General features: G+C 46.2%; 1 protein-coding gene across 1 annotated transcript in view; it reads left to right on the top strand.

Annotated features, from left to right (window-relative positions):
• The first annotated feature begins 995 nt into the window (after positions 1 to 995).
• HTR1E (5-hydroxytryptamine receptor 1E) overlaps positions 996 to 13,543 on the top strand; it is a 34,144-nt gene continuing 21,596 nt past the window's right edge. Inside the window, exon 1 of the mRNA XM_032184234.1 lies at positions 996 to 1,117. The gene's annotated coding sequence lies outside the window, so the exon portion shown is untranslated. The remainder of the gene's footprint in view (positions 1,118 to 13,543) is intronic.

Here is a 13,543-nt window from a genome sequence, read left to right on the forward strand (position 1 = left end):
TGGTGGGGAGAGGTGGGATGTGGGGTCACTGCCTAGGCTGTACACCAGAATGGAGCTGTGCCGTAGCTTGTTTTATTCAGTTGTGGACGTGTCAGAATAAATACTACAGCTAGCAGGTTTTGTTTGTCTTACCATCATGATGATGGCCCCACTGAGGTTTATGGCCTTGTTATGGCTGGTGCTGCATGAAATCACCGCAGCTTTCCCTTAAACATAAGTGGGAGACATCAGGAACTCTAGAGGAGGTCCTGGGCAGAAAATCTCTCCAGAAATGACGACCATAAAAAAATGCCTGAGAATTTCATTCCCTTGTTGTTCAGTATTTGAGGAGGACATGAAAGCCGTGATTACAGAGACCTGGAGATTTTTGCTCCGTGTCATCTTCCCCTCCCATTCCAGCCCACGGAGCCCTCCAGCAGCCTCGGACACGTTTCACCAGAAAGCAGCGGAGCAGAAGACCTCCCGAGGTAAAGCAGGAGAGACGGGAACAGAAGCTTTGTGAATGGGTTTTAAATCAGTGCCACTCCACATTCAAAAAAAACCACACATATATATATATATATAAATATTTCTAAAGCCGTGGGAAATGACATGATCCCCGGATAGAGACAACTTCCTTAGGCAAAGCAGAGGTGCCTTCACCTCCGCTCTCTTTGGAACCCTCCCCAAAACCCCACGGCACCCAAGTCTCTCTCCACCCCCGGGGGATGCTATCGCCGCTCTCCCCCCGCTGCCCGGCGAGCTCCCCGCGACCCCAGCCCCGGCAGCAGGCGGCGGTGCCCCCTGCTGGGCACGGAGGGGCTCGGGGGCGGCGCCGTGCCCCCGGCGGAGCCGAGCGGGTGCGGAGCGGGTGCGGAGCGGGTGCGGAGCCGCCGCAGGCTCCCCGCAGCCCGGCCCCCTCCCCGCATCCCCCCGCCCCAAAGCGGCCGTGCCGGCCCCCTCCTCCGCCCGCCGATAAATCCCCACCGCCGGGGGGGCTGCGCCGCACTCGCGGCTGCCGGGCTGAGGGCAAGACGGGGGACAGCCCACCCCGCCTGTCCCCCCAAAATATCCCCCCTCCCCTCCGGGAGAGACCCCCGACCACGGGGGGAGCGGAGAGGCTGCCGCCGGAGCGCAGGTGAGTGCCCGGGGTGCAGGGGTGGGAGGTTGTGGGGTGCCCGGGGGTGTTGGGGTGGGAGGTTGTGGGGTGTCCATGGGGCACCGCAGGGGAACAGCCCCCTCCCGACAGCGTACTTATTGCCGAGTTTTCCTCCGTGGGCTTGAGACGGTTCCCATTGGGGTGCCGGCATGGGGTAGGTGGCGATGAGCATCCCGCAGAGCATCCTCGGTACCCAGCGCTGCTTCGGGGCTCTGTTGGGCTGTCCGGGCGTCTCTGCTCGTTGTCTGCGGTGCTGTGAGCCCGTCTCTGAGGTGCATCACCCTTTTCTTTCAGTGCATGGAAAGGGCAGCTCCCTGCCCTGGCACCCGCGGCTGGGGGCTGAGCGGCTGGGAGATGCGCAGGGTATGGGAAGTATCGGTGATTCCCGGTGCTGAGCAAGGGGCATCGGGCTCCTCACTTCGGGGCTGGAGCTCCGGGAAAGTGAAATACTGGGCTGTCTGCCTACCTGTTAGTCCCCGTGGCCCCAGATGTGCAGCAGGTGGAGCAGGGATCTTCCCTTGGTCACAGACAGGGTCGGGGTCCTTGAGTGTGTGTAGAGAGAGATTGTCGGGGCAGAGAACAGAGCTCATTTGTTTTAGTGTTTGCCATTAACCTCATGCTCAAAATCCTTGATTCGGGTCCACACCCCCTCTAAATATCCAGCTGTTGAAAGCACAGGGCATTTCATCTGCATTTTTATATTTTCTGCTGGTTGGGAATCCTCATGAAACAGCCCAGAAATTTTCAGTTTTAAAAGAACAAAGCTGGAATGGGTATGCACTCATACACTCCAAAAACCCAGGGCTCCAGGTGAAAGAAAAAAAAAAGCACCATCAAATATTGCAATTTATGGTATGAGAACTGCACTACTTTCCCTTAGAGAAACATGTACATATGGCTTCTGGCCAGCAAAGTCCATGTTTAATGCTGGTGAGGGCTTAGGGGCCGTTGGCTTCAGTGGAACTGCTCAGTGGCTCAAGGCGAACATGTGCTTTTGTGCTTTCCCAAACCAAGGCTTAAGTCCTGTTTGAAAAGCATTTGCTCAGATGAATCAAGCTCATTCAGGAGTTCAGTGCAGACCGAGTCAGGGAAGCATGGACTGAACAGCATCACCAGCCCCCCTGTGCAGGAGCTAGGAAATCACCAGTGCCTTGGGTTTTTTCCTGGAAATGCAGACAACAAGCTCATAGGAGCCAGTAGCCCTCTGTGATCATGGGCTGCCTGTAGCCTATCTTTGCAGTTCAGTCCTTTCACAAACTTTGAGACCTAGGAGGGCAGCTCTTACATGAGCCATCCAACTTAAAAAAAAAAAAAAGAGAGAGAATCTCTCATTCCATAAAACGATGATCTGCAATTATTTTACAATCACCGAACACATAGGTGATTGTCAGGAACCAAAGCACTTTCAAGCATTAAAAAAAAGAGAACATTACATAATTAAGATGTCCAAAGAGTTATTCTAAATAGCTTGATTCTTCTGCAAGGAACGCTTTGATTCCTTTAAAAATTAGAGAAAATTGTGCTTAACTGTTCCATTTTTTCCCCTTCTGAAGAAGTCCTGCACATGCTGAAACCATCTGTACCCTCAAGTAGCTTTCTTTTTTTCTATTTTTTTTTCTGAAAGTAGATAAACATGCCTGCATTTGTACTTAAAAGCTCCAAGAAAAGTTCTGAAGCACTTCTGCTTGTACTGCTATTATAATAGCTTCGGCACAGCAGAGGCAGTGTTGGTTCAGCAGCTCTGAGCTTGAGCCTGGTGCTGTTGAAGCCTTGAAGCTTTACCACCAGCTTCACCAAGTGGCCACCTAAGGACAGTGGATATTTGTTTTAAATCTATCTCGTGTTTTCCTGACCCTAGACTTATATCCAGGCAATCACATGAGGATGTAGAAGGGGAACCTGGCAATTGCAGCTCTTCTGGCTGAGGGGTTCGGATTTAGCCATAACCTCCCTGCAAGACTGGTATGTTTAAGACATGAGGGTCCCTTCCGGAACAAAAAGGGAGCAGTCTTGTTTATTAAAAATGGAGAACAAGATCTCAAAGCAAACAGTGAGAAAAGCCTTAAATCAGTTCAAAGCTATTTGAAGTCATTGATCAAACACTGGGAAGACATGATGATAAAGAAAAAGGTCACCGGGCCAAACTCATCTCCACGTAATTACATTAAGTCTGTCAAACTAATCCCTGGCCTATCTTGACGGAAAATATTATGCCGGTTCTTTTTAATCGAGTGACCGGTATATTAAACAGCCTGGCACCTCTTGTCCACACACTCAAATATGTAAATATGCCTGCTTGCGAGCAGCCCTCATGAATTCAATGGGTTTGGCCTTTGCGAGGTTGACCACCTGCATGGGTTTTAGTTCTGCAAGCAGCCAGTGAATTAGCCCTTCTGAACCTCCCCTTGTAGCTAATTTGGTGCTCTTAATGGCTGTGGCAGTAAGAAGTGTGGGGTTTGTGGGGGAGGTTGGGGTGGAGAATTTGGCAGAGGCAAGTGAGGTCAGAACTTAAATGTGGCTGAGATGAACTGGAGATGTGATAAGCAGAAGGCCAGGTAGGAAGTACTGCTCTGAGCTGAGAATAATCAACTGCACAGCTATAGGAGGGGAAGCAGCTCTCAGGGGTAGTATTCTCAGATGACTGCATCGCACTCTCACATGGGAGGTATCTCACAGGGCTGCACAAGGGAGCTTGTAGGATTTGACCTTACAAAGCATGTGAAGGGCTTAGGTCCTGCAGCTCAGTGCTGTTGAGGTCCTAAGAGGAACACTTGGCCATGAGGCCCAGGCTGGGGCACTCAGCAGCCCTGAAAGAGTCACAGGAGGTTGTAAGACATCATGGCCTTAGGTGGGACTGGGCACAGGTGACAAGAATCCACTGCGACAAAGGAAGACTTTTTCTTAGTCCCACAGTCAGCAAAGTCAGGTTGAGCAGAACTGTTTGGGGCTGTAAATCGCTTGGTAACCCCAGAAGCACATTGATCAGCCCCAATATCTAACCTCTGCTCGCGGGTAATTAACAATTTTCATTGATGTTCCTTCACAGCCAGCATGAGCACAGGGGGCCAAAATGACAAAAGTAGGGCTGTCCTTTAAAAGGTGAGCCACAGTCTGACACACGGCAGTCACAAAATCTGTGGCTGTTGCCTGGGGCTTTCTGAGCTCCAGTTCCCCCTCTGTGGCCTCTGCTGGGTGGACCTTTTGTCCCAGCTGGCAGCTTCTTGGCCTGCACCATGTCTGCCTGCTCCCCCCAGGCCACCACTCCTTCTGGCCCCACCACCCGTCCACCACTCACAAGCTCCCACCCATCACCAGGCACTCTCCAGGACAATGCAGCTCTCCTTCTGTGCCTGTAAGACTTCCCAGGTTTGGATGTCCTGAAGGGATATCATGTTGACTGCTTCTAATTACTCCATTAGTTGATTTATCAGTTTATGCTGAAGTCAAAGAAGCCCAGCAAGGCCTCCCATTCCTGAATCCACATCTCAGATGAGATGGGCTCTGTTTGGAGGGGATGAGCAGCAACTACCTGGTCCCCTGGGTCAGACAGCTGCTCTCCCCAGCATGGTCACCTGAGCCCTCTGACCCTGTCCTGTCCTTCCAGACACCCTCTTTGTGTCTTTGGGCTCCTTGCCATTCCCCATGTGGTGTCAGTTCTGTACTCCAGTCCAGTCCAAATACACTGCCCAGCTCCACATCTGCCTTTTTTCTCTGTTTGGGAAGCAGGTTTTGTTTTATATTTATGATACAATCAGCAAACAAAAAAAAATAATACGTTTATAGAACTAACAACCTACACATTTGTTTATTTTCAGCTAAACTTACTCCTCTCCACAAGCTAAATTAGACAGCTTTTCCCATTAAGTTACTACTGGTTCTGATGTACTTTTTTTTCCCAAACAGGCCAGGCTATCTGCTATCACAGACAGCAATTGTTACATTACATATTCTTTCTCTTTTCTTCATGTTTTGAAATATCGAGGGATCAGTTCAGACTAGCTTTTAATAAAGAAAAGCATGCAAGTGGGGGCCAGCGTAGCAAAACACTCTTGAAACGTGCTCTGTGGGTTGGGTCCCGTTCTTATTCTGTCTCCGAGTGTCTTTCCTGTAGGAGAAGAGATTGAAGCCGAGCACATCAGTTGAAAGATACCATTCAGAAAGAGATTTATGATCCTGTTTCATCAGGGATGCTTATGTGGAATTACTGCCTGCCTGAAAGCACTGACTCAGAGCTCACATGTAAATTGCCAGTATAATTCCACTATTCTGTGTTTCACAGAATTTAATGTTTTGTGCCTTGCTTCAAGTGTTTTCTTGATGAAAATCTTTCAGTTTTCTCCTAAAGAGAGCTTTGTAGACAGCCTAACTGTAACCATGTCTCCCTGAGTTGCAAACATGCAGCAACTGCCAGTCAAATGCGTGATACCTTAATTTTGAAATGGACAGCTTCATATCAACACCACTGTGTTCTTGCAGGAGTGTTTTAGTGGTATCATTCCTCCTCGTATGTGTGAAGTTTTGCATGAAACTTAATATCCATGCTGTGCTTTAACTTCACATCCTCAGTCCTTTGCACAAAACCAGAGGTGAATGCTCAGCAAGACCAATCATGGGAGTGGGTGACAGTAATACACAGGCATGATCCACACATATTTATACAGCCAATAAATTGATCTTGATCCATATACTGAGACACTTCATTATAACACTGAAACAACGTAACAAAGTGCTTCTCATGCTGTTGAAATAGGGCAGGTTCAGTAATCAACACCCAATTTGGAAACTAAGAGCAAGGTCTGAAAAGGTTCACACAAACAGGAGCATGCACTGTTTCTTTAGCAGGTATTTTCCAGCCAATGATTCCAGACTTCTGGGGGTCAGAGCAGCACGTGCCTGCCCTTTGCAGGATGAAGTGGTCCAGCAGGGTGCACCTCTCTGATTAAGGCAGCTCATTGCGATGCTCAGGCAGGCATCCATGCAATTCACGCCTTCATGAGTTGTGCACGTCAAGTGTCCACCTTTCTCTTTTTGCCACGACTAATGGTTTTGTTGCTGTTGCATTTCATAGGAGAGCACAGACTAGTCAAGAGGCCTCACGGAGCTGTAAATATTTGATGAAGCTGCCGGTTGGGGCTTTGTACAGCATGAGTGTGAATTCAACACTGCAAGACAGCTAAAAATCAAATTATGCTGAGCATTATCTTGCTGAATTAAAAGCATGAATTGACACAGGTCTTGATCCCTGAGCTGAAACAAAAATCAGAAACTCCTGAATAGTTTGACATGGTATGCAGTACAGTCTGGTAGGAAGAAACCGCTCACCTGAGGGGTTATAAGTGCACATCCTTGCAGTGCATGTACCAGCCTTTCTCTGGGCTGCATCTCCCACTGTGCCTGCTGGTTGCGCCTTAGGAGGGATTTCAGGCCATTAAAACACACAATGTTCCTCTGAAAAACAGTGATCGTCATGCCCATGCTTGCATACCTCCCGTGGGCCCTTGGCAGACACAGGGAGGAGGAGTGTTATCCGGTTGTGTCAGGTAACGCGTGGCCATGAAAGGAAAAGCCCCCTCTTACAGAAGAGAAGAAAACAACGTGAAAGGAAGAAATAGGAAATTCTTACTGTAGCACAAGAAATCCCCAAAGCACTATAATTTGGGCCTGGAGCCCGCTATGAGAAAGTCTCCCGTGGTTGGCCTGCGCTGCCTGGCTGAGCTGAGCTGGGCCCGGGGGTCCAAAATGCTGTGTCCACAGCTGGGTTTGGGAGGATGGGGTAGGGCTTTAACTGCTCCCACCTGTGGAGATGTTTGGAGCCAGACTTCAGGGAGTGTAATTTTCACATTATTGTTAAAGAAGTGGGACAGGCCCTGCGTTTCACCTGCTGCTTGTGAAGGTCTGTGTCCTGAAGAGCCTGAGGCGAGCTTTCTCTTCTGTAGGCACCGAAGCATTAGCAAAACAGGGAGAAATCTTCCACTGATAGCAATGGGTGCCAGATTTAACACTTTTTAATGACATCATTGCTCAATTGTCACTTTGAAAAAGATACAGCATTTAGCATAAATAGTTCCTTATAGGCTCCAGCTTATGATTTAACATATATACTAAGCTGTTAAAGGGAAAAGCATGCTAAAAACATAAAGGATGCATATTTCACAACTACCTGATGATAGAAGAACTATTTTCAAGCACTTTGCTAAAAAAATAGCAAAAAAGGGAAATGTCTGAAGTATCTGATACAGGAGGAAAAATTAAATCATAAATAAGACCAGATCAGCCATACACAAAGGGTTTGTGCACAGCCGCCTTTGAAGCAAACTGTGGCTAGGCAAGAGATAAGTATATTTTGATTTACTGGTAGAGGTGTTTGCAACTTTTTCAGCTTGGGCCCATAGCATTGTGCTGTCAAAGAGCATCTCATGGGTGTTTGGAAACTTACTCTGGTGCCTTTTCTGCTAAGTGTTCCTGTTAATAAGTGCTAGCAGAGAACCCTGCCTAACACTGCTGATGTGCAGCCAAATGAAGGAGTGCAGAAATGAGGTGAGAAAGTCCTGGCCAAGCCCTAGGGACAGCCAAGTTTGGGGGGGGAGCAGAGGCTGAGGTTCTTGTGTTATGATAGCTTACTATTATAACAGCACTGCTTTGCATTACCGGGAAAGCTTAAATCTAGAGTGTGGGCAAGTCCAGACGCCAGGTCCAGGGGAGAAACAAGGACTTGGTCCAATCACTGCATGTGCTTTGGGGTTTCGTCCACATCCCTTAGGCATCATAGACTTCACTGGAGCCAGTCGATGTCTGGAAACCGCTAAGAACATAAATAAATTATTAATATGCTGTCAGATAAGGGAGAAAATATTACTTCAATGTCTTCCACGCTTTGTGTAAGAGTTGGCTTTTCTGAAGTCCAATTTCTTTTGTTTGCTGAGGGAGTTTTCTTAAGGAACCCATTATTTATGCTATTATCCTGTTTTCTCTATCCTTTGGGGAATTCAGCAGATGTGAATATAGCCAAGACAAGTTCCTTCCTAACCTATTCATATGTGAAGGAGATTTTCCAGGGTTTTATCTGTCCTGGCTGTCCCTTGCTGGTACTTTTGTCCAGGCACCAGAGGAGTGGGAATCCCCACACTGGAAAAGTGTGGGGATTGCAAGGGTAGTTCCTGAGCAGCCAGAGCCAGCTGATGGGCATCAAACTGAGGGTTTGCATCCTTGACTAAAACAGCTTCCCAAAATGAATGAAATCAAGCTGCATCTTCCTTCCATGCTTTCTGAGTGCCCTGGGCTGTGACCAGCTCCTGTGCCACAAGCGTGGAGCACAACAGCAAGGAGCAAGCAGTAGAGTTGCTACCATACAGCATTTGGTGCTTGGACTTCAAATGTAGACATAAAAGTAGGATAAAAATACAGAGGCTGGCATTTACCTCTTCTCTTGGTTTAATTTTTACAGGGCAGCCTAATTTGATCTTCTCTTTTTTTGTTGTTTGATAGTGTACAGCACATTCTAAACAATCATTTTATAAGATGTTTCTGTGAGGTTAAGAGCCATAGCAAAGTAGTCCCTATTTATTGCTAGCTTTCTACCTGAGAAGCTTGCAGGCAGCAGACTGTGAGTTGTGTGATGATTTTAATGTGAGGGTGGCATTTACATGGATAAAATTTCCATTATTTCATAACCAACCTATTGTTTTCTACCCAAGCACGCAGTGGGAATGGTTCAAGAGAAAAAATATCTATTATAGTTCTTTCATACATTATACTTTGGCTGCATGTAATATCTCTCTTACTTCTGTATTTATTTCCTGGTATTGTTGATATGATAGTCTATTTTCAGAAAAATACTCTTTCTCTCTGGAACTGTTTTTTAAAAATATCTTCTTTAACAGGCAAAGCATGCAAGTAATTTTATTTTGACTATTTATACATAATGATTTTACATTGTTCATTCAACAATAAATATCTTAATGGATATTTTCAGGTAACAGCATTTAAATAATTTCACTATCTAGTACAGCAGTACCAACACTGATCTAATTTGGGTCCATATTAGATAGAACATTTTAAGATGTTCCATGAGGCAAGAATTCTTGCGTATGTGGTTGAAACTGTGTGCAGCACAAGGCTGAGCAATACTGCATGATCTTCAAAATGGTCCTGAAAATCAATCATTCTGAATTTTCAATTATGCTGGAATGTTTTTTGGCAGATAGAGATATATTATTAAAAAAAAAAAGGAGATGCTAGGGTGTCAAAAGTGCTTGAAATGTGCAATACGTATAAAAGCCTGCCTTGGACAGTGAAGCCAGAAGATGGGAAGAAATTTGTCAACAAGCTATGCCCACTGATAGGTGCCGCATCCTGTCCATCTACCCATCCCCAATATGATGGAGTTAAATTGCCAACCATTCCTTGATGATTCCTTGCATCTGACTCTGTACTGAAGCACCAGCACACTAGCCTTTGTTTCTGGTTGAACCAGCTTTGTCTTTAGAAACATCCCTGGACAACTGACTACTAGTGGATCTCAGAAATGGTGTCTCTTAACCTAGTTTCTTTGTCCTCTCAAAATTTGTATTAAATTTCTGTTTTATACCTGTCAGGTGTGCTACAAAAAAGCATCCCAAAATGCTTATTTTGACAGCTTGTTTAGGCACAAATTTACCTTGAAGGCATTTCCAGGGCACTTTCAGTCCTTCCTTATCTATTTGGCAGATATGTTGAAACAGTTGCCTACCTCTACTGTTAACCTTCTTGTGCCAACACTTGTCCCCAGGTGCATTACCCTTTGCACTGAATTCACAAGTAGGTGTGGATGTAGCCAGCAACTTTGGAAAGAATCGAAGCACCTCTGATCATGTAGAGACCTCCAGAGAGTCATCTGTAGGCTCTTTTGCCAAATCAATGTCATCCAGGCAAATATATATGCTTCCTATGGCACCAAAAAAACTTGCATTTTCCTGATATCTCATTCCAAACATAGCCTTGCTGAGGAGAAAGCCCTTTCTCCTGGTTCTGATAGGGCTCAAATGTGGGCTCTGTTGTCCAGAGCACCTCTTTTCTCTAGTTACTATAAAGTGTTTCTCTTGTTCAAATTGCTTCTGTGTCTACACCCAAGGAAAGGGTCTGGGTTTGGTAGGAGCTCTTGCTGGTGACCTTCAGTTGGATCAGCCCTGTTCTACTCCCTAGGTGCCTCAGAGCAGTGAGTCTTTCCAGGATGCAAAGAGAGAGTGCAAATCTAAATCTGTTCTGCTTTTCCACCCCCCTTTACAGATTTCTAACCTTGGTGGGACTTTGAATTGCCCCAGTATTGGTAAAGTGGGATCTTTCTCATTTTCCCCTAGTCCTGTGGTGCCTGGTCACTCTTTGCAGACAAGCAGGAGGGCCACTTACCGCCATGTGCACTGGACCTGACAGCCCAGCCCTGGGTAAAAGAAGACATGGGCTAACACAGCACTGCATTCCCACACTAGGGCTGCTCTGGATAACCCTGTCTCATGGAGGAGCCAGGGCACATCATCTCCTGAGCTCCCTTCCAGCATGGTACTTCTAATGTGATTTAGCTCCTGGATTTCTAAAGCATCACATAAGTGTCATCTTCATGCTCTTCAAGTATGCTAGCAAAACTCTCACTTTATTGTGAAGAATAATGAAATGTTGTTTAATGTCCCTCCTCCAAGCTCTTAGCAATTAAACTTATTTCATCGTGCTGATTTCAAACAGTCTGGCAAAATTCTTGCAGAGTGGCATGTTGTCTGGAAACTGTTCATGCAACTTCTCTCTCATTCTTTGCAAGATAATCAGGGAAGGCGCACACCGTGCAGGATCCTTGCTCCCCATCCCAGCAGTGCATACCCAAACCAGCACCCACGGGGAGACACCCTGCTTGCTGGGAGGAGGAATGCACTGTGTGCTGTTGTTTCCAGCTGGTGTGGCAACCCACTGGGGCATCGGACTGTGGACGCTAAGAGGAGATGTTAGCCATGGAAATGCTCATAGGCAGGGGATGAAGAAGTACCAGGAATGATTTCCTATGAGCAAGACAAGGCTGGACTCACCTTCTTCTACCTTGTATGCTCCTTAACAATGAATTTTAAGAAATCATCCAGAGTGACAATCTGACACCTTCTTCTGATTAAAGGACATCAAATCCAGTTACTGTAAGCTCTGGCTTGGCTGTTTTTGTGATTTCCCTCAATTCCCAGCAGAAATTAAGCACGGGAGCTGGGATTCAGACGTCTGAGATTAATGGAATTGCTCAGGTATCGAAGCAGTGACAAAATGGAAAGTTCTTCCTTGCAGAAAAAGTAATTAGTCCCTTTCAGATCTTCAATTTGACACTAGCTCAGCATCACTTATTCTCCAGTGGGAATATTACATCTTAACAAGGTTCATTGTAATATCATCCTTTTTCAGTAGTAATCGGAAGAGAGAAGGCCTCTTAAAACTGTTGTCTTGCTGCATTGAGATTTTTAACATTTCAGCCTCCCACTTATCAGCTGATATTGCTCGCATTGACTTCAGCACATGAACAATCCCAGTACTCTCAAGTGTCTAGAAATCAGCTCTTCCTTCTTCACCACCCCCCCACCCAACCTCCACCCCCCGTATTTTTGGCAGGAGTCTGCAGAGAAAAGCAGCAATGTTTCCAAATTAAAAGGTAGTGTTACAACTGAAGTTAAAATCCTCAGGGTGGGGAAAACATGTCAAAATAATCTGTGAGGCTGGGTTTTGGGGGAGAAAGGATAGCTCCATGGTGTGGATTTCACCTTAATAAGAAATCGTGTCAGCCCTGGGTCTCTCTTCCTTTACGTCAAGGCAATTCTTCCAAAAGTAGAGTGTGCCATCCATTCATGTGTAAAACAGGCAAATGCAAAAGTGCTCAGGTGAAAAATATGCTGTATTTTTAAGAGCTGAGCTGCTGTCCTGGCACACACTTCTTTGAGAGTTTAATAAAGCCTGGAACAGCCTATGCTATTTGGTTTTCTCAGGCCAAGGAGATCCTTTCTCCGTGCCACCATTCATAGTACAACCCCACAGCCCTGGGTTGCCCTGGGTTGCCATGTGCAAGTCCTACCTGTGTTTAATTGCTCGTTCTTCCATTTCCCCATCTATCATGCAAAGTCCTGTCTCCAATTTAGCATCATGTGTTTGAGGCTGTTGAAAAACAGTTGAGAAGACTTAGATGTACATCTGGGTGGCTGCATCTCCTAGATAGGTTTGATAATCAGCCTCTATGCACAGCTCCAAGTTATTTTGAATAGAGGACTGCTGAAAATAAACAGAAAAAGAATTAAATAAATTGTAAGTGACCTCCTTTCCTGCGCCGCCAGATTGGGACACTCTGTGGGTAAACATCTCTGAATAAAGCTGTTCTAAATTAAATAAATCGCTGGCTGTGGTGGGTATAATATGAGGCTGCAATAAAAGCTATTTAAAATCCCATCAAGATGTTGAAGCCCTCATCCAGAATGCAATGGGACAAGCACGTGCTGTTGCCAGCAGACCTGAATGCAGCAGCTGTCTCGAACCAGCAGCCCCTGGTGTGACAATCAGCTTCAGAGCAGGGGATGTTCAGAAGGGTTAAGGCATTGGGCATCTCTGAGGGACTCACAAGAACTGTTGAGCTCAGCAGGGAAGCTGTGCAAGCTGTGCAAAAGCAGAGGGCTCCCGCAGAGACATTTGCTGCTGGCTGCCAGCACCCAGCCAGCCCAGTTGTCACAGGGCCTTAGCTGGAAATGAAAAGGCATTTTTGAAGTCAGTTGTGCTGAGTACTTTAACTTGATTATTTGAAGCATTTGTAATAATAGCATTGCAAACCTCATCTTCATTTATGTGGTTCTCTTTGCAAATTGTTAACAATTACAGGTCACCATTGAGATGGAAGCATCTTAGCATTTGTTGCAAAAGCTTTTTAACAGTAATTCAAGTCTTATTTACTCTGTCACCAGATCATTTCATGTGCTAATGCACTGGGAATGTCAAACTGTGCTGATGATAGTGGAGTTTTCCTTCTGCTCTATTTTATTCCTGTGCAAATACAATTAAAGCAAGAAGTGTCTTAGAGGGGCCTGAGTTAGCTCCCCTTTTGCTCCTAAGGCAAGCGCACCCAGAACTGTAAGGTCTCAGGGAAAGAGACAGGTCTTGTACCTGTTAGGGCAACACCTTGCAGGCTTGGCTCATGGCCTTAGCACCCATGCGGGCTGTTGGCAGATGGTTGTGGAGGGTGATTCACAGAGAACTTAAATAGGACAAGCCTAGGGCATAACTATATCTTCAGAGTAAATTTTGCAGTGTGCTAATGTCTCCCTGCAGAGTCACAAGGAACTAGAAGTATCTGATGGGGCTCTGATCAGACCTGAGGCACCCAAAGGATAATTTCACCCATCCCCTGAAGTCTGTGGTATGTCAGAG

The sequence above is a fragment of the Aythya fuligula genome, chromosome 3, assembly GCF_009819795.1.
Source record: "Aythya fuligula isolate bAytFul2 chromosome 3, bAytFul2.pri, whole genome shotgun sequence".
Lineage (NCBI taxonomy): Eukaryota > Metazoa > Chordata > Aves > Anseriformes > Anatidae > Aythya > Aythya fuligula.